The sequence below is a fragment of the Bos mutus genome, chromosome 9, assembly GCF_027580195.1.
Source record: "Bos mutus isolate GX-2022 chromosome 9, NWIPB_WYAK_1.1, whole genome shotgun sequence".
Lineage (NCBI taxonomy): Eukaryota > Metazoa > Chordata > Mammalia > Artiodactyla > Bovidae > Bos > Bos mutus.
Genome location: NC_091625.1, coordinates 89,252,881 through 89,274,995, shown reverse-complemented (window position 1 = coordinate 89,274,995; position 22,115 = coordinate 89,252,881). Strand labels below are relative to the sequence as shown.

Below are 22,115 nucleotides of genomic sequence, written 5' to 3'. Positions count from 1 at the left end.
TTGTCTCCTGCTTGGCAGGCAACTTCTTTACCACTGAGCCACTTGGGAAGCCCTTCCCCCAAATGCTGTAACTGAATTTGGGAAACCCATGTTTGCATTTAGAGAAATTCTTTCAGCACTGTGCTGGTAGCTATTTAACCCTTCCTGTGTCGAGTCAGACCTGGGGTCGTGTGTTGCCCTCTGTAAGAAAAGTTCAGATGTCCTTGAACTGAAAACTTTTATGAATGTATAATTTAGGTAATAGATACTGATAAAGGGAAAAATGCTAGACTTTAAATGTCATGTGATAAGTTCCTCGTATATCCTAAGAGCCTTACAAAAATAATTCACACACCCTAGGTTATTATTTTTCTCTTATATTTTCCTTCTAATTGGAGCTAATGGAAATGTTGACATATTTTTTTATGTTATTCACACCTAAATACATATTTCCTGATCTTTGCATGGCATTTTGTAATTTAATTAAGCAACTGTTAATCATAGGATTCAGTTAATCAAGCATTTATTTAGTTTAGAAGTTATATGTAAGAATCTATTTAGTTTTGCCGTGATTCTAAGGAAAGGCAAATAGTAATTTTCTGTTTGTCTTACTCAAATCAATGAATGTAAATAACAGGGAAATGAAGGAATTGACATCTGCCTCAAGCAGGGTCAAAGACAAATGTTTTATGCAATGTTTTTAATTCCTTGGATGTAGTGAAGTCTGCTTTAGTATTTTTTAAATGGTTTCTAGGGTAACCTGTGTTCTTTCCCCCCCCCATTGTTTGTAATGACCTCTTGGAGTAAAAACAAACAACTTCCTTCCTCTACTGATATTAATCTCTCATGTTTAGTAAACATTGGTCTCCACCCATGTTTTTAAAAAATCACTCAGCTTCAACTATACAGTTGTTCTCCATTCTTTTGCTTCCCTTCTCCTCACATGTGTCACCAACATTGTTCACATGACATTTTGAATCTCTTTTATCTGTTTATTCTTTATTATACTGATGACTTGTTTTCAGGACTTATCTTGTGAGTTTTTTGTTGTTGTTGTTACTGATGCTATTACTTTATGAGCCATGGTGTTCATGTTGCCAAGAATTACACTAATTACATACTCATGGTCAGATTTTCATCTTCTTTACTTCTTTGAGAGTTCTCAAAAATTATCTCATTTTATCCCATTGTGGTTGATATGAGCATTCATTGCTCTAGTATTGAACAGAATAATATAGAATTCTTACCCAGAAATCTGGGAGCTAAACTCCACTGTACCCTAGATATTTTGATGACAGAGATCATTCAAAGTACAACTCCAAGTGGGTCTTTTGCCCTGTTTAAAAGCCTACAGTGACTTTGGACTTCCCGGGTGGTCCAGCGGTTAAGACTTTGCTTTCCAGTGCAAGGGCTGTGAGTTTGATCCTTGGTTAGGGAGCGAAGATCCCACGTGCCTCTGGGGCCAAAAAACCAGAACATAAACAGCGGAGGCAATGTTATAACAAATTCAACAACGACTTAAAGAAATACTTGGTAAAAAAAATACAGATAAAAGCCTACACTTTATTATTCAAAATGGATCTCCATATGTGGCTCCTTTTCACTTCTCTTTGTTTCCACTCTCCATTGATGATGTCGTTTCCATCGCCCTGAACCACTTCTAGTTCTCCTCATGTGCCTTCCATCTCACTTCCCTGTCTTTGCATGTTCTCTTTCTCTGTCTGTCTCTTCCCTTTTTCTTTTTTATTTATCTAGACTCTGCTCAGGCTCCATGATTCAGCTCACATGCTGTCTCCTCTGTGACACCTCTTCCAGTACCACCAGCCAAAGTGAAAGGACTCCTCCTTGTCCTCTACTTTCAATATGTTTCTGTTAAATTATCGATTATATCAGGTTGTCATGGTTTGTTTCTTTCTCTCTGTGTCCCATTAGAATAGTCCTGAGATTAGGGATCTTGTCTTAGTCAATTTTGGATCTCCAGCACTGACCATAAAACTTGACATGTAGTAAATCCTCAGTTGTTCATGCCTGCATTTAACAAATAGTTTTTGAGCATCTGCTATGTCCAAGTCCTCTGACAACAGATGTGAATATAACATGGGGGTCCTGTCTTCATGGGGCTAGAGTCTACTGAAGTGACATGATAATTAACAAGGAATTTATAAACTGGGTGATAGATATGATGGGTGAGTATATGTTTGATAAAATAATGAATGACTAAATTAAATTTCCACAAAACGCTCAGATGTAATTAAGTATGTTGACCAGACTAGCAGACCATTTAACGGTCTGAATTATTTTCATGTAATCTTTTGCTCTGCATGTTGACAACACCTTATCCTTGCAAGCTCAGGTCCTTAGATTTATATAGAACTGGTGTGGTTGTTTCGAGAAGGGACCTAGCATTTATAATTTGATGTACTTATTCTACAGATGAAATAACAGAGTTCTTAAGCATGGACTGTGCTGTTGGAGAAGACTCTTGCGAGCCCCTTGGACTGCAAAGAGATCCAACCAGTCCATTCTAAAGGAGATCAGTCCTGGGTGTTCTTTGGAAGGAATGATGCTAAAGCTGAAACTCCAGTACTTTGGCCACCTCATGCGAAGAGTTAACTCATTGGAAAAGACCCTGATGCTGGGAGGGATTGGGGGCAGGAGGAGAAGGGGACGACAGAGGATGAGATGGCTGGATGGGATCACCGACTCAATGGACGTGAGTTTGAGTGAACTCTGGGAGTTGGTGATGGACAGGGAGGCCTGGTGTGGTGCAATTCATGGGGTCGCAAAGAATCGAACACGACTGAGTGACTGAACTGAACTGAACTGAAGCATGGAAAGGGTAAGCTAAGGTCATAAGTAGATATTTGAGCAACTCCAGTGTCTGAGAAAATTGAGGGGTAAGCTGCTTTTCATACATTAGTGCGTATTCCTTCAAGATTATTCTTTTGCATAGTTGCTAATGATCACTGCATCCTTATGGACAGGAGACAAGACTGGCTACTTAATTTTTGGTTTTGTTTTGGTCTATTATAAATAAAAATGTGGGACCCTCATTCAACAGTTATTAAGAATAGCTAATATGCAGCAGAGCTTTAAGTCATGTGTGGGGCCGTCTGAGTGCAGGACCCCAAAGAGTACTCAGTCCACCCCCATGAGGCCAGCACTGGTAGGAGACCGGACGTGGGACCCTTAGGATATTAGGGCCATTGCGAAGTAAAATTAAGAGGTGGAAGAGGGTCAAGAGAAGAGGAAAGAAAAAGTCAAAGACATCCTTTAGCTATCTCAAAATTGTATTTGGAACAGCCTGTAAAAGGAGGACTCTTTCTCTCATCCTCATCTCAACTCTCCCTTGACCAGAACACCAAGCTGGTCCTTGAGCACGAGAGACAGTCAGTCAACTGATCTGTGAGTTAAACATACCGGGGTTAAACATAACTCACAGTTAAACATCTGTGAGTTAAACATACTTCCCATCACTTACAATCTTATCTTTCTGGGTTCAAAATAACTTATCAAAAAGATGATTCATGACCACTTAGTGAACTGATGCTTGCTGATATATTTCCTCAAAAGGAAAGATTGTTTTGGTTATTAATTATTTTAATATCCAGTTTTCTACCAGAAACATTTGGGTTGTCCTGAATAATCATGATGAGAAACTAGCAATAAATTTCTTGTTTCTAGATATTTTCGTGCTAATTATATCCCTTTAATTTCTCTGTTCTACAGTTAGTAGCACTACAGTGAGATTTGTAAGAAATGGGATATAGGGTGTGTAGAAAGATTTGGTGAAAATTTCTTGTCTCTTGACTTCATCTTATTCAGTAAAGTTGTGAAAATTCCCTAACAAGTGCATGGCTCTTGTGTTTACAAGTCAAAAGGCGTGAAAACATGTTGTTTGAAAGCATTGCCAAATTCATAGATCTCATGCAGTGAGAGTAAGATATTCTGAGATAATTTCATGTTCTGATGTTGTGATACTTCTTTATTTTCATAATTGTGGTGGGAAAATACCTATGTATAACTAGTGAATTTAATAAATTAGTGTAAAACATATCTAAATCAGACTGGAGACACATTGTAAACAAATAACACTCTTTTTTAAAAAATTATTTTCCATATTCTTTTCCATTATGGTTTATTGCAGGATACTGAATATAGTTCCTTGTGCTATACAGTAGGGCCTTGTCATTTATTCATTCTGTATACAATAGTTTGCATCTGCTAATCCCAAACTCCCAATCCATCCCTCCCCGACTCCCCTGGGAAACCATAAGTCTGTTCTTTATATCTGTGAGTCTGTTTCTGTTTCATTAGATACATTCATTTGTATCATAGTTTAGATTCCACACATAAGTGATATCATATGGTGCTTATCTTTCTCTTTCGGACTTAGTTCACTTAGAATGATGATCTCTAGATCCATCCATGTTGCTGCAAATGGCATTATTTCATTCTTTTTTGATGGCTGAGTTTATTCCACTGTGTATTAATAATCCAAATGATGTTTCCTTTTGAGGAAATGTGTCAGCAAGCTTTAATTCACTAAGTGGCCATGAATCATTTTTTGATAAGCTGTTTTGAACCCAGAAAGATAAGATTGTAAGTGATGGGAAGGCTCCCAGGTCCCCAGTGTATTTAACCCTTAGACCCATTATTTCTCCATTCATCTGTTGAGGGACATTTAGGTTGTTCCCATGTTTGGGCTGTTGTAAACAGTGCTGCTATGAATATAGGTGCGCATGTATTTTTTTTTTCAAATTGTAGTTTTATCTAGATATATGCCCAGGAATGGGATTGCTGGATCGTATGTAGCTCTGTTTTTAGTTTTTTGAGGAAGCTCCATTTCCATAGTGGCTACACCAATTTACATTCCCACCAACAGTGTAGGAGGGTTCCTTTATCTCTACACCCTCCTCAGCATTTGTTATTTGTAGACTTTTTAATGATGGCTCTTCTGACCAGTGTGAATTAGTACCTCACTGTAGTTTTGATTTGTAATTCTCTAATAATAGTTAACGATGGACATCTTTTCATGTGCCAGTTAGCCATCTGTATGTCTTCTTTGGAGAAATGTCTATTTAGATCTTTTGCCCATTTACATATAGCACTTGTTAAGATTTTCTATTTGGTTTTATAATGTCTATTTTCTATGAAATACATGTGTCTCATCTTTGTGATAAAATGGCTCCTTTTCAAAATAATAGCTCACCACCTCAACAATAATCAGACAGACAAAAAAAGAACGGTATTTCTGATAAATTTTAAACCTTGTATATTTTCTTCTTTTGAAACTTTATAATTTTAGAAAGAATAGTTTCATGACAGCATTCAGTCTTGGTGATACTTTTTGAGTTTAACATGATGATAGCAATGACCACATAAGTATCTATAAATATTTGGAAGATGACCAGTTATATTAAAAATATCACTTTGTTCATTTAACATTGCCTATAAAAAAAATCTTCATTTTTAAAGATTTTCTAGGTGACACTCAAGATTGAAAGCTAAATATCCTGAAAGGGTTATAAAATTTTTGAGGGAAAAATCTTAAAAGATCTTGTCTACCTCTAATTTTTAAAGATAAGTAACTGAGATTCCTAAAGATTAAGTGATTTGTACAAAATCATGCATTTAGTTAAGACAAAATAGGACTTGAACCTTAGATTATCTGACTGTCTCCAGAATTATGAAATTTTATGAATTTTCTTCTCATGATAAAATCATATGACCCATTAATAAGCATTGTCTCTTTAGCTTTGTTCTGAGTTGAAAAGCAAAGCTGATATTTAGTGTGTGTTTACTTCACATAAAACCATGCACTGTATATTTACCTCTAATTAGAGCACTTTTTACAAATACTTGGTGCTGTTGGGGGCATAACTAATGTCTTTCTCAGCTTTGCAAAATATAGTAAATGTTCACCAAGCATCTGCTGAATGGATGTTACATTAGTAAATTCACCTCCTCTCCAGTGAGCCTTTGAAGAGAGAGACATAGAGTCAGAGGGACAGAAAGAGAGGTCTTTAGCTCATCACTTGATTTTAAACTATTGTTTCTATAAGGCTGTTGCAATAGATTCCTCTGTGGGTACTACTGACTTGAACTAGCAAATATTAACTATGGGCTGTAGTTTTGAAAGTAATGTTACTCTCAAGAATGCTTTTTCTTCTGAAAGCTTTGTCATACTAGTTGCTTTGCATTTGTGTGATCTTTTGTTTGTAAAATGCAGTAAAGGATGGCCATTCAGCAGATATTCCATTCCTATGGCAAACGTAATTCAGTACTTCCTGTGTTCCAGATCCTTTGTTAAGCATAGAGGATCTTACTGTGAAATTGACATCCGTATCCTGGCCCTTCCAGGATGCAAAGCTAGTGACCTGCTTGTAATCACAACTGGCACAAGTCACTCTGGACAGGGGACAGAGCACCCCTTGGAAGTTGGTTGAGATTCCTCCTGGGCTGATGCCAGGCATGGGCCCCAGGAGTCTCCCTAGCTACCGCGGTTCTTGTGCTCCGTCTTGGGTACTGGTCCTTCCTCATGTTAATTCTCATGCCAGGTTTTGGGAACTAGGCCACAGTCTGACAGAACTGCCAATGAGTGCCCCTTCTTGCCACGCTCCAGATGGAATGTTGGTTTGTGGAAAACAAACTGTGGCTCCTTCCCTCCAGGAACTGCCAAGTCACAGACGGGGAGGACGGAGGGGTGAAGGATGCTCGCTTCCTTCCCCACACGCATCTGCAGTGCATTTATGCCACAGACTTGTAACATTGCCTTAGTCCTCATTCTACCAGGGAAAGCTGGCTGTGGTTCCACGTCCAAGACTTATAGGAATAGTAATTGTTAATCATTACTTTCCCGAACTTATGGGGAAGGTATGGACTAGTTGAATGGCATACTCTGCCCATTTTATTTAAAAAACCAAGCATTACTCTAAAAAATGCGTATAGCTCCAAGAATGATCTAAGCTGCTGCTAAGTCACTTCAGTCGTGTCCGACTCTGTGCGACCCCTAAGACGGCAGCCCACCAGGCTCCCCCGTCCCTGGGATTCTCCAGGCAAGAACACTGGAGTGGGTTGCCATTTCCTTCTCCAATGCATGAAAGTGAAAAGTGAAAGTGAAGTCGCTCAGTCGTGTCCGACTCTGAGCGACCCCATAGACTGCAACCTACCAGGCTCTTCTGTCCATGGGATTTTCCAGGCAAGAGTACTGGAGTGGGGTGCCATTGCCTTCTCCAAGAATGATCTAAAATACTTTTTAAATAAGTAAAAAGCTCCAAGCCTTAATCGTAACTATAAAAATGTCTTTAAACATCTGCATTTAGAAAAGCAGAATTGTTCCTATGCTCCAAAGTATAAAGAAAGCCTTTCTACCCATAAAGCTATGTGTGGTTCCAACCTGATGTTGGTTTTAATTGGCTTAGTTATTGATGCCTAAGAAAGGGAGTTTTACAAGGGAAAAGTCCAATCAGCCTTAAGTTCAAACCACTGCATTCGCGTGTTGTAATGCAGTTCTTCTTGGCACTAATGTTTCATAACCAGCTACACATTAATGAGGGCTTTTATGTGTTTGTTAAAGATAAATATTTCCCGTTATCTCAAATGGCTTCTATGTGGGTCACATTATCAATGCCTTTACATTTCAAGAGCAATTAGTGCTTTGAAAATAGCCAGTGGCTTTTGTTTCTGGTTTGAGAGAGGAAACATGAGTCTATTTTTCAAAAACATCTTCACTGCTGGTTGGCTACTTAATAACTTATCATAGAAAAATGTGATGTCTAGAAAATACAGAGATCTTATCACTACTTTTTTAGCCACGTGAGCTGAAAGAAATAAGTCCAAGTGGAAAGCTAGTAAGATTGCTGTACTCTAAAAAAAAAATTCTTCATCAGCTACAGTGATTGTTTTCAGCATTTTATCAGTGAGATTAAAACAAAAATTAGATAGGCCTATAATATTTTTCCAAAATTTAGATAGCTTAACTTTCTCAGATTATACAAATAATATGTTTGTTAAGATTCAACCAGCATAGAAAAATATAAACAACAAAGTGATAATATCTCCAGTACACCCAGGTAGATGAGTAGATGCCTGATAGAAGATGACAGCTAGATGTGTCCAAGTGTTCTGGTAGGTCTCCTTCTAAATGTTTGTCAGTGCACACACCCTATAAATGACGACAAATGGCTAAACGCTATGAATACTCTTTATTCTTTGTAGTTTTTTTTAATGGAGCAATATATTGTATATTTCTCCACACATCAATAAGTATATGTCTACATTGACACTGAATAGCTAAATAATATTCCATTTTATTTTTTATTTTAAATTTATTTTTAATGGGAAGATGATTGCTCTACAAGACTGTGTTGGATCCTGCCGTACACCAGCATGCACCAACCATAGGTATATATCTGTCCCCTCCCTCTTGAACCTCTCTCCCACCTCCCGCCAATATTCCATTTTAGATGTGTGCCATTGCTGGTTCAACTCATCCTCTGTTGGTGTCTCGCTTTTCACTATTGTAGGTAAGAATAATAATCCTTTAACATACGACGCTATTCTTTCTGTATTGGATTTTACTTTACAAAACATAGACTAGAGGCTTCCCTGGTGGTCCAATGGTTAAAACTCCACGCTTCCAATGCAGGAGACGTGGGTTTGATCCCTGGTCGGGGAGCTGAGATCCTGTATACCTGGCAGAATGAAAAAGAAGCATGGACTAAATGTGAGACAGTTTTATGCCTTTTAAGAATCAGTTGTATAATTATTTTAGTGAACAAGTTTTCCAACGAATAAGGTGGTAAAAATCTAATGATCATTATCAGTGAATTAAAGTTTGAATATAAGTTGGTGTAATACCCCATTACTGTGAAATATTTTCACATGATGTTCCCAAACATTTTTCTTCAGATATAATCAAACTGCCTAACCCAGAAGAAGAGTTTTGCTCTTCTGGTATCCGCATCTAACTTAAATGGGTGCTTCTGAAAGGAGATTTATGTCAGGAGCTGATGTATCCTTTCCTTTGATCAGACTGATTCCCATAAGGTGAAGGTCAGTGCCATCAGCAGCATTTTATTCAAAATAATACAAATGTGTGCAAAGCAGCACTACCTGTCTTATAATAACACTGAATTTAGTCCCGATATTGCAGAATATAACCTTGAAACTAAGGATGCAGGGCGGAAAAAAAAAAAAAAATCTCCAACTGAGGTAGTGGAGTTTTATTTTCCTTTGCCTTAAATCACCCAGACAACTGCTCAGCTCTCAGTTTTATGCTGTGAGTGGGAAGAAGAAGCTGTGAGAAGTCAGGAAAACGATCAGGGCCGAGATGCTGCAGTCTTGCCTTGTATTCCTTCCAGGGCTCATTTCACCTGCAGGGCAGTTCCTTTAGTCTGACATACACAGATCGTCGTCCCCGGCTGGCCCCGGCCACTGCTTCTCTGTTCTGTCCTGTCTCACAATTGCTCCTGTTTTGTTCTTCAGCTCATGGTTAGTGGCCCCAAAAAGGGGTGCCTCTCTCTCCAAGTTAGCTCCTATGGTAGGACTCATTAAGCCTCTTCCTGGCCTCCCTCACTTCTCTATATCTATCTCTGAATAGTAGCTACTTAAAACTTGATAGATATTAACCAAAAAAAGGAAGCACCTCTGAATCTGGTTTCAGATTCAGAAACAAAATAAATAAACAAAAAAAAAATTTGTTTATTTATATTCTGTTTGTCCCAGAAAGAACTGAAAATAACAGAAGTGCGCACAACCAGTTGCAGTATGTTTTTAAAGGAGAAAGCAAGTCACTGAGAGCCATGGAAAGTACTAATTAACATTGCCTTCCTTCTTCACTTCATGCAGAGCGTCCAAGTTTTTCTCCCGCTGAGGGTTGAAGGAGTCAGGCTGGTGGGAGTGGAGGGTGGAGATGATGCACTGAGTGTCTTATTTCCTGGTTGCTGAGCACCAGACTTTGGCATCAACTGAAGGAACATAATATGAGTGGACAATTGGGGGTCAGGACAACCCAGGACAAAGAACATCTGGATAAACAGAGTGGCTGGGGAACCCTGGGGGTGAATTTACAAAGCCTCTGTAGCCTTTTGCATACACCCTGTGACTGATTGTCAGGATGGAATCAGTAAGGAATATGTACCCCACCCACCTCCCCACCAGCCTCACTCTTTGTTTAGATATTCTCAATTGCCCAGAGCTTAGACCTCATCATATGAGCCGTTTCTGTCAGTGCTGTTTCATTTTTATCCCTACCGGAACTGTTGCTAAATCTAGTGACTTTAGGAGAAGGCAATGGCAACCCACTCCAGTACTTTTGCCTGGCAAATCCCACGGACGGAGGAGCCTGGTAGGCTGCAGTCCATGGGGTCACGAAGAGTCGGACACGACTGAGAGACTTCACTTTCACTTTTCACTTTCACGCATTGGAGAAGGAAATGGCAACACACTCCAGTGTTCTTGCCTGGAGAATCCCAGGGACGGGGGAGCCTGGTGGGCTGCCGTCTATGGGGTCGTACAGAGTCGGACACGACTGAAGCGATTTAACAACAGCAGCAGCAGTGACTTTCAAATCATTTCAGATCATGACTTGTCATCTTGTCCACAGGGGTTCAGGGTGCCCTCGGCCTGTGGCCTGAAGGTCATTGTTACTCTTTAGGTATTCAGCAGAGCCAGATCCTACCAGGATCCTCTGTTCTTTGGAAAAGAAAACCATCTGCATCCTTATCAAGCTGTGGTTTCTCATCTGCCTTAGGCTGATGTCTTTCATCTGCTTCACTTGCTCCTACCATTTGCTTCTCAGTGGCATTGCTTGTTGAAAGTTGACCTTAACATGTTGCTTCTTCTTTGGTTTACCTCAAATGTATTGATCAGCCCAAGGTTAAGGATGAATGCCCAATTTAGGTGAGCCTTGGTTTCTTCAATTAAGTTAACCCTGTACCCAGCTAGGTCTACTATTGTTCAAGGTTCTGACAACTAGCACTATCATCCATAAATTCTCTCAACTGTTAGCAGAGGCTTCTCTTCTTCCTATTTTTAAGCATATAACTGCCTGTTGAACTTCTACCAATGTTCCCACTTTTTGGTATAAGTAAGTGCTTCCTTACTTGGTTCTAAATCATTAGAATATACCCTGTACTCAGTTGAATGAATGAAGCTTCCTCATGTCAGAATAACAGTGTTTTTCTCATTCTTAGGTTCTCTTTGGTGCCTCCTTAGATTTGGAAGGTGACCTTCCCCAAATATCTAATTTTAGGTTTGCAACTTGAAGGCAGTATAATTACAGTGTAAAGTGAAAGCATAGTTTCCATCAAGAAAAGAAGAAAATTATTTGTTCCTGCCCTCACTGGACATTTAGTTATGGACTGAAATCTCATTTTTAGCGTAGCTACCTTTAAGTAAGAGCTTTTTAATTTCATGGTGCATAGATTCATACTCAGACTATCTGAGAACTTCACGATTACTTTTTTCCCTCATGAAATAAAGAGCTATCTAGAGAAAAACTTTTCTCCAGTGCCAATTCTGCCCCATCTCTCAATTTCTATGAGAAATTGAGAATTTAGACTGCCTGAGGTCAAGGCCAAGAAAAAAGGAAAAAACCGATCATGGTAGATAGAGTGTCATTAGTCAGCAGGAAAATGCAGAGACAGATTTTCAGCACATCTATTTGCTGCTTTAAAAAAATAAATAAATAAATAAAACCCCAAAAAACTATTGCCAGCACATAAACACTTCCACTACAAGGGAGAAAAGTCCACAGTTTCACTAATCCTAAAATTTTGCCTCTTATTTTTCAGAGAAGATAGAGGAGACTGAAAAAAGGTTTCTGTTTGGGGGGTTTTTTGTTTTTGTTTTTAACTAGGAAACTAGAAGAAAAAAACAACAAAAAAACCCACACAATTATTGCCATTTACTAGCCACTTACATACAAATTTTTATTTGGATAGTACACTTTATTGTCCTGTGTCTAAAAGAAAACTATGCAAAGGTGAGATTTGTTTGGATGATCAGTCCCTTGTCGCTGCAGTGGTGGCAGCTGCTCCTTGTAGCCTCTCGCCATCTGTTGTCTTGCTTTGTCATCTTTTCAAAGGTTTTTTTTTTGCCACATCAGAGCTGTCCTTTTATGGTTCAACTCTTCACCTCTGTTCCTATATGCCAATTTCAGGGCTTGTCAACTGCTACTACACTTAATATAATGATCAGTCCCAACGTGACTGAGCTTTGCTGGCTCTTGCTGCCACTAAGAGAGACATTTCAAATAGTTGACTGAATCTTTTCAAGTCCCACATTATTTTGAGGTTCAATTCAAGTAGCGTTCTTCATTATCCCAGTAGTTCTTATGTGTCCACTTATGTTATCTTTTACTTTTAACCTACCTGATATCATTCCAGGTATTTAATACTCATCTGTTGACTTCTAGCATCTGACTAGAGTACCTGTGACTAACCTTCAAGGCTATAGAACAAATAGACAAGTTAATGCTTGTCATTGCTTTCTTAGGATGAGTAAGCAATAGAAGACCTATTGGTATGAATCAAATAACATCTGTGAATACACTTGACTCAAGTGAACCCGACAAATGGATTTTAATTCTTGCCCTAGACCAGCAGTAGAAACTCAGTTGTATAAATGATCAGTTTTATAATCAATAGTTTGAAGATTTTTACCGAAGGAATTGACCAAGGTTTTAGGCAATGTTTTTGCAGTTTATTCATCTTTATCTGCAAAGTAAGAGAGAAAACACTGATGTATCTGGCCACGGTAGATAATGTCTACAGCCCTGATTCCAAGATGCATATCTATTTTATGTTTAAAAATAAATTTACCTCTATATTCTTAATGGGAAAGCGTGTTCAATTCTAATGTCTGTTGGTTTACTAACATATCTAGAGCCTCCCAGAGAGGTGCATTTCAATGAGATCCACCATTTCATATTGACATTAAGAACATTAAGAACAAAGTTATTTTTAGTTCTTTGATCTGAAAGTGTTACCCATGTAGGATTGCTCAGTATGTCAATAGAGGGAAGTGGGAGGCGTTCTGGAAAGGTGTGGATGTGCGATAACCTAATGCCATCAGATAAGAAGATCCAAATAGGATTTTAGAACAAATCCTTCCTCTGTGTTTCAAGCACTTATTAGAACAAGTCACAATGATGTTTTCTTTGGCAGGCTTGTAGAGCATTTATCAGCCAGTGGGTTCTCCACTCTAAAATTTATGATGCTTTGAGAGACTCACAAAAGCCTGTACTTAGAGCTTTAAATAAAGTCAAAATGATAGTTTTTCTGCCCTATGAATTTTCATTATTGAAATTATTAAAGGAGCAGTAAACTTTCCTGCTTTTTCCCACAGTTTCCAGCAAACTGTGTTGGTTCTTTATCTCATGTGATGGTTGAAAATCAAATCCCCTGTTTGTTCTCAGTTTGTTTTCTGAATAATGTGGACAACATAGATGAGGCCTCTGACCTCTTACAAAAGAGAATGACATCACTTGAAGTTACTAACTATTCTGCTTCTCTCTGGGACAACACATGTGAACAGCAACAAAACGTCTGGGTTAGCAAGGAAGAGCAGCTAGATGAAGAACAGTACCATTACTTATGTCATAAAATACCCTTGTTGGTCAGTGGAGCAGGACAAGCGATTCTGGACCCAAAAGTGTTGGTGCCTGGAAGCTGCTCTGGCCTAGGGGGATGTCGTGGAGTAAAGGAGGGGCATGTGTCTTTAAATAATGCGTTCACAAAAAAAAAAAAAACCAACATGTTATGAGTATATGTGTACATATTATTGATGCTCTGTCTACCTGATTCTTTTTCTGCATAAAAATAATAGATTCATCTAGACTCTTACAGGCTGTTATTAGCTGTCAACAGTCATGAGTAATTGCTACATTGCCCCTTCCTCTTGTGTTCTACAAGTAGTAAGCTTTCTTTTAACCTTGAAAATTAGGAGTATACCATGATGTTATTTTGAAAATCCTGAAGCTGAAACCGTATTTATTTCAGGAGATATTGCTAAGAGACCATGGGGCTTGTGGGGAAAAAAAAAAAAAGGCAAATGTGAGTTAATTAATGTAATTATTTTAAAAAGAATGATTTTAATATTCTAATGTATGTATTCAGTTTCTGAGTTTGAGTTTCCAAACCTCAGCTTTTTACTCCCTAAGCCCCTGGAAACACTTTCTCTCTCTTACCTTGTTTAAGTACAATAAAAAGGAAGTGTATTTGCTACCACTTCATTAGCTCAGTGACTCTGCTACCAAATTAGTGGGAATTCATGGATTAATTCCTAGTCTCAAAGAAAAATGAATTAATATATATATGAAAGAATTGGGCTTCGCTGGTGACTCAGATGGTAAAGAACTCACCTGCCAATGCAGGAGACATAAGAGATGTGGGTTAGATCCCTGGGTCGGTCGGGAAGATCCCCTGGAGAAGGAAATGCAGCCCGCTCCAGTATTCTTGCCTGGAGAATCCCATGGACAGCAGAGCCTGGCGGGCTACAGTCCACGGGGTTGCAGAGAGCTGAAACACAGCAGGACGGCTAACACACACAAAAGAACTGGGGCTTCTCAGGTGGTGCTAGTGATGAAGTATCTGCCTGCCAGTGCAGGAGGCCGCAAGAGATCTCCGGGTTTTATCCTTGGGTCAGGAAGATCCCCTGGAGTAGGAAACGGCAACCTGCTCCAGTATTGCCTGCAAAAGTTACATGGATAGAGGAACCTTGTGGGCTACAGATCACAGGGTCCCAAAGAGTTGGACACGACTGAGCAACTGAGCACACACACAAACGTAAAAGAATCTTTATCATTTTCAAAGTAAATGATCCTCAATACCATAGCTGTCACAGGGACTATGAAAGAAAAAGGGAGTTTTTCTAAAGGAGGAAAAAACCTTCCATTTGACTGCGATGTGTACTACGTATTCAAGCATGTATTTTGATCTTTTTCTTATGAATATATTCATAATATTTACAGTGAAAGAAAGAATTCCTCACCTGTGGCTATTTTCTCATTAGACATACGCTCTACAATTGGATGATAGTCAATAATATGGTCTTTAGAGCTTATACTCACTCAGTCCTAGCATCACAGGTATCTGGACTGGGCAATCAGATCCAATTCAGCGAGTATTTATCTTGCACTTGCTAAAACACATTTCATAAGGTGTAAAGTTTGAGGCAAAAAGGAAAAGGCTTTACAGAGTTTTAGTTACTGTTAAGATACACGTCTATTTGACATTTAAAGGTAAATTTGCCTACCTATGCTTGGTGGGAAAACATCATTTTGCAAAAAATTTAAATGTCTGTTGGTTTACTAAAAGATCATCCAGATTAGTGCATGAAAACAAAAATCCACCATTCCACATTCAATTTAAGAAAAGCCATCTAGGGGATTCCCTATCAGTCCAGTGGTTGGGACTCCACACTTTCACTGCAGAGGGCCTGGGTTCAATGCCTGGTTAGAGAACTAAGACCCCACAAGCTAGGCAGCATGACCAAAAAAGGAAAAAATTCCATATTATTAAATAAATATCTGTGATTTAGGAATATGGTAAGAATAGTTTTATTGAACTTTATTTCATCTACCAGTTTGACATCCACATTTCCTTGGGCATATGAAGCAGTCATGTTCCTGGCATAGATTCTGAGCAGTCTTTGCCTGTTCCTTTGTCTGCACCTTTATAGAGAACCAGTTTGTTATGAAATAAAGCAGTATTCCTGTATATTAGAAAGTCTGTAATGCCAACTTTACTTAAGGTTGTTAAATTCAACAGGAAGGGAAGATAATAGGAAGGAATATCTCTTTTCCAATTAATTTTTGAAAACTTTGTTTTATACATCCCATAGTTAAGATGATGTCCATGAAACAATCCTATAAAAAGCATGCTTCCTGTAGCCTTTCCTTTCACTCTGCTTACATTTGCCTTGAGTATAGTGGTGGTTTAATCATTAAGTCTTGTCTGACTCTTTGGGGTCTGGACTGTAGCCAGTCAGGCTCCTTTGTCCATGGGATTTTCCAGGCAGAATACTGGAGTGGGTTGACATTTCCTACTCCAGGGGATCTTCCTGACCTAGGAATCGAACCTACGGCTCATCTGTCTTCTGCTTTGTAGGTGGATTCTTTTCTCACTGAGCCACCGGGGAAACCCTTTGAGTATAATTCAACAGTATTAACTTGCAGTATTAATACTTGCAGTTACCAAATGTATTCTAATTTAAATAATTAGAATTCTAGACAGAGAATCAAGTTAAAACAATACTATAAGATTTTTAAAATGAGAAAATAATTGAAAAATATCCCATCATGTCAAGTTGGCCTTAGACAATTCATTCTTCTCTAGGGAAGTTCTGGCCAAAGAAGCACAGATCGAAGGGGGCCATCTTTTTTTATTTTCTGGTTTTGATTGTCATTTGCTCTAGGTACACCTTTCACACCTTTTTGAGAGAGAAGTGCAAGGAATAGTGAAGAAGATCAACTTCAGCCTTCTACCTGTGATGGTCTTGATTAGAGCACTGGGCTCAGCCTTCATCTCATTCCCATGTACAGATGTGTGTCAGGCCAACATCCCCGATTACTTACTTAGGACACAGGGTATTTGAAACGTGAAAGCATAGAATTTTAGAACTGGATGGGGCTGTAAAGAGCGTAGACCCAACAGCGACATCTTTATAGATGAGGCAGCTGTGGCCTTGAAGTCTCAGGCTTTGTTGAAACCTCGACTCTGGGTTAGCGGCTGCCGTCACACCCTCTTTATTGAGTTTCCAGAGTTCCCTGTAGGGGCAGATAAAGAGCCAAGTAGATTTTCCCACAACAGCTCTGTTAACAGATTTCTGTTCCTGTGTTTCCAAATTCGAGAAAGAATATATAGTTTCTGGCAAGGCATTTTGGAATAGCTAGTGGCAGCATTTTTAAGTATTATGATAAAAAGAGATCAGTGATTGCTCATTTATTCATTCACTAACCATTTAATAAACTTATGCAACACTTTTTCAACTAGGGTTGCCAGCAAAGCCATGTGTAAGGGATAACATTTGATCAGAGACCCAAACAAGAGGGATGGAGTCTTGGAATGAGGACGGCATTCCAGGTCATATAAGCCCAAATATAAAGCACCATGGAACAAATGTGTTCAGTGTGTCTGGGATTTAGAAGATGAGGCATGAGGAATTCCCTTGCAGTTTAGTGGTCAAGACTCAGCACTTTCACTGCCATGGGCCTGGATTTGATCCCTGTTTAAGGAAATAAGTTCCTGCAAGCCATGTGGTGTGGCCAAAAATAAGAAAAATAATTATGTCTAAAAAAAGAAAAAACTGAAAATTATATCCCACTATAAACATCTCCCATTGTGAAGATGGGGAGTAGGGGCAGATCATGGACAAAAGTCATCTCTATAGTCTTGAGTGGAAGGTATTGATCTGGCAGAGCCAGGAGCATGGCAATGGCATATGAACTGGATTTGCACACAGGTGATAGTATTTTCAATAGGAATAAATAATAATTAAAAAAAGAAGAAGAGGTATGGAATCAAGTGCTATGCCTTAGAACTGTTCACGGTGAGATGTTGGGAGATCCAGTGGAGAAGTCTATAAAGCAGTTTTACCAAACAGGCTGGAACTTGGGGGAGAATTCAAGGCTGGGGATGGATGTTGATGATTCAGGAGCATATGGATGATGTCTTGCTGGATGAGAGCTACTGAAAGAAGAATGTCAGGGGAGAATGAAGTGATCACTGCTCAGATGGTCCTCTCCAATATTTGAAGTTCAGCCCCCTGCAGTGGGTGCACAGAGTCATGACCCCTGGACCACCAGGGAATTCCCATGTTTGCTAGGTTATATGTTGTGTGGCATCAGATGAAAAGAAGTTCCCTAAATGTTTCATAAATTTTATAAATTTTCAGGAGGAGACAGCGGTGGAAACTGGAAAGGCAAGTAAGGGAAAAAAAACAACAACAACTAAACAATCAAGAGAAGAGGATGACTTGGAATTTAAGCCTGATAGAGTTTTAAGACTAGGGGGGTACCTAGCAATGCCTGTGTGCTGAGACATCATGTAATCTGAATGAATTGCTGGGCTTGGTAAGGTGTAGATGTGGCTCTGACAAGAGTGTTTTCATTGAATAAAAGTTTGACTGGATTAGGCTTGAGAGAGACTGAGAAGGAAGTGGAGGTTGATGTATTAAAAATTCCTTGGAAGAGTTTTTTTTTTTTTTTTTTAAGCACAAGACACTATAGAAATTGATGGTAATAGATGGAGACATGACATCTAAAGGGGTATTTATGTAGTGACTCTTTTTTAGAGGATTTTCAGTAAATTTGCTATGGAATTCAGTAATGTAAAATAATAACTGTTTCTGCTCTGTGTGTGTGTCTGTGTGTGTGTGTGTATATATATGTAGGCCATGCCAGGCAGCATGCAGGATCTTAGTTCTCTGACCAGGGATTGAACTCATGCCCTCTGAAGTGGATGCACAGAGTCCTAATCCCTGGACCACCAGGGAATTCCCGTGTTTGCTATGTTATATATTGTGTGGCATCAGACGAAAAGAAGTTCCCTAAATGTTTCATAGATTTATTTAATATCAGTGTTAAAATAAATTCTAAAGGTAGAATAATCTAACCTCTTCCCAGACCAGTATCCCTTCCTGTAAGGCAGCACATTGCATCTTTGTACAGACCAAAGAGTCCAAAACAAGTTCTTTATTTGTACCAAAGAGAAATCTATCTGGTAACCTTTTGGATGTCCTAGTTTTATCCCACTGGGCCACACCTTGTCCAGCTGCACCTGCTGAACCTGAGGTGACCCTGGTGTCCTTGGCACCTCTTTTACAGCCCGGCACTCCCATCCCCCATCCACTCTTTGCATAATATCATTTTAAATCCCTTCACCAGTCTGACAGCCAATCCTTTCTAATGGCCCAGGTCCCACATACAACGGGCGTAACCATCAGATCTCCTCTATGGATCTTTGTCTCTTCTGAAAAATCCCAGTATTCAGTCACATAAGTCTCTCTGGAATCCAAATAAATAGGAATTGAACAGAATGGGAATGGGGGGAGGAAATGCATGTGTTTCTGATCTGAAATGTTGGTTAAAAAAAAGTGAATGACAAGGTGAGTGGGTGCTTCTTGGTGGGGAGTTTGGCTTATGGACCCAGCGCAGTTGCCTTCTGACCTTCGTGTTTGAGGAACCCTATGTTATATGTGCTGTGAACACATCCAGGTGCTCACAGAGCAATCAAATATAAGTTTCGCCACTCCAGAAGCAGGCGTTTCTAATCCCTGCTTAATAAAGAAGAAAATAAAAGCCCAGAAACTCTAGATAGATTGTTCAAAATCACGTGTTTTGCAAGTGGCAGCATTGACATTTAAATCAAAGTCTGTCCGGCTTCAGAGACTCTCTTAGACTTGACCTGAGTTCTTGGCAATGTGCTTGGATCATAGTCTTGGGGCACCTTGGATGTTTTCTTTTCTCTGTGGGTCTTCAAAGTGTATAATTTCTTTTTAATTTTAAAAAAAATTGAAGTATAGTTGATATACTATATGTGTTTCGTGTGTACAGGAAAGTGACTCAGATTCTTTTCCATTATACGTTGTTGAAGTAGAAGTGAAGTGAAGTCGCTCAGTCATGTCGACTCTTTGCGATCGCTACCAGGCTCCTCCAGGCAAGAGTACTGGAGTGGGTTGCCATTTCCTTCTCCAGGGGATCTTCCCTACCCAGGGATCGAACCCAGGTCTCCTGCATTCCAGGCAGACGCTTTAACCTCTAAGCCACCAGGGAAGCCCCATTATACGTTATTACAAGATATTATATATAGTTCCCTGGGCTAAGCAGTAGGTCTTGTTGCTTATCTGTTTTGTGTATAATAGTGTGTATTTGTGAATCCCAGATTTCAAATTTATCCCACTCCCTTTCCTCTTGGTAACCATAAGTTTGTTTTCTGTCTGTGAGTCTATTTCTGTTTTGTAAATAAGTTTGTTTGTATCTTTTTTTTGATTCCACATATAAGTGATTAAGATGTGTCATTTCTTAGCATGTTTCGTTATATTATACTTTTTATTATGGTATGCTCTTCATGATACTATTTTAATCAGATGTTTTATTTTCTAAGATGTTACATTATATTATTCTGTTGACACCTTCTCTGGGTCCAACTCTATTCAAGGTAGAAGATGCTAAGACAGGAAAAACTCAGTCCCTGACCCTCAGAGGTTGATGAGTCTGTGGAAAAGATAACCCAAATACTTATATAAAGCAAAGCAGGGTGGATGATCGTGAAGAGAGGCACAAATGAGTGCTCTCGCCTCTAGAACTGTATGGGGGTGGGGCGGCCGTGATCAAGTGGGAGACCTTAACATTCTTCATGAAAAAGTTAGAATGTGAGCTGAGTTTGAAAGGATGAAGGAATGCGATTGTTCAGGGGGAGGTGGGGCGTAGCCACAGCTCGAGAACAGCGTGGACAGTGGGAAACTTTAAGATAAGCTAGGAGGCGTCTAGTGATTGAGCTGGAGGAAAAGATGCACATTAGAGATAAATGATAGACAGCTCATCAACAGGAAAGACAGGACCATACTGGCAAAGGTATGACTGTTATGCACCTGGTAACAGGAAACCTTACAGGATTTATTTTTAGGAAAAGTTGTGACTGTAGTATGTATAGGAGGCTCATGACTTTTTGGATTTAGGACTTTTTTGTGTTGTTAAGAGAAGTTACATCTTTAATTATAGTGAAAGTGTTAGTTGCTCAGTCGTGTCTGACTCTTAGTGGCCCTGTGGACTCCCGCCAGGCTTCTCTGTCCATGGGATTCTCCAGACAAGAATTCTGGGGTGGGTTGCCATTTCCTCCTCCAGGGTATTTTCCCGACCCAGGGATTGAACCCAGGTCTCCCACGTTGCAGGCAGATCCTTTACCGTTTGAGCCGCCATTTAACATGTCAGAATAGGTCATGTGCTATGACCTATTTGGAACTGATGGATTTGCCCCATCAGTTTCTTGAGTTTTCTTGCAATCTTAGATCTTGCTTGTTATATCTTCAGGTGACTATTTTAAAATGAACACAATTTGCAAATTTACTGGTGATAAAAAATAAAATTTATTAGTTCTCATTCCCATGGTAAGTGAAACATACTTTTATATATAAAGACTGTAGGTTCAAACTAGCAAGCAAACTGTTTAAATATGAAAGATTGTACAAGGGAAAAAATAATGGATTCAATTAAGATTTGCTAAGCCCTTTATTCTATTTTGAGTTAATGTTCCAGGTGAATAACTGTACTTCATGTTTAGTTAGAAAAACCACACTGGATTGTCACACTGGCCCTTTGCTGTCCCCCTGACATCCCTTAGTGTTGGGAACATGATTCTTGTTTGACTCAAAGCTGTCAAAAATTAATAGCAATCTGAATTGGTGGATAAAATGTTGACTGCAGACTTCTCCGACAAAAAGTCCCCCTTCAGTTCTATTTTTGTACCTTTCAAATTATAATTTATATCATGCACCTCTGTCTGTTTAGATCCATTTGATACCCAAATTCATTTCTGTGATTGATTTTCTAGTAAGAGGATGAAAAGTTTTCGTATTAATGGGTTTTTATTTAAAGCCCATAAAAGCTAAGAATTTGAAATCAGCTAGATTTATATTAAATTTCCTGATAGGAAATGGTTTTCTGAGATTACTAGTTGCCTTTTTTTAGAATACTAAAGCTATTAATAAACCATCTCTTTATTACATCTTCCTTCAATAACACCACAGAATGGCTATAAAATATTCCAAATATCTCTTAAAAAGGACTGAAATTGAAACATTTAAAAACTCTGGGCTTTCCCAGTTTTGCTTTCGCTGTCTATTAGAATAGCTGAGTAACTCTGTTTACTATGTGGCTGTAGAAGGATGTCGGCCGTCTCAGATGTTCTTAAAGGTGGCCACCCTTCCAGGGGCCCAGCTGGAGGAATCTTTCCAGGACAATGCCCCCCACCCTGCCCCAGGCCTATGTGGATGCAGAGTAGGGAGGGAGCTTGTTTAAAACTTGCCTGCGTATCTCCCCTGACCCCCCTAAAATTTACCAGAACTGCAGCAGGAGGAAGCCAAGGCCCGCATGTTGTCCAGGAGCTCGGCTGATACTCTGGTCTGTCTGC

General features: G+C 39.2%; 1 protein-coding gene and 1 non-coding gene across 2 annotated transcripts in view; one reads left to right on the top strand and one right to left on the bottom strand.

Annotated features, from left to right (window-relative positions):
- The window catches only part of SYNE1 (spectrin repeat containing nuclear envelope protein 1), a 501,407-nt gene that overhangs the window by 20,536 nt on the left and 458,756 nt on the right, over positions 1–22,115 (top strand).
- On the bottom strand, positions 19,688–19,759 carry TRNAS-GGA (transfer RNA serine (anticodon GGA)). Its single transcript has one exon. It is a non-coding gene; the product is annotated as a tRNA-Ser (tRNA).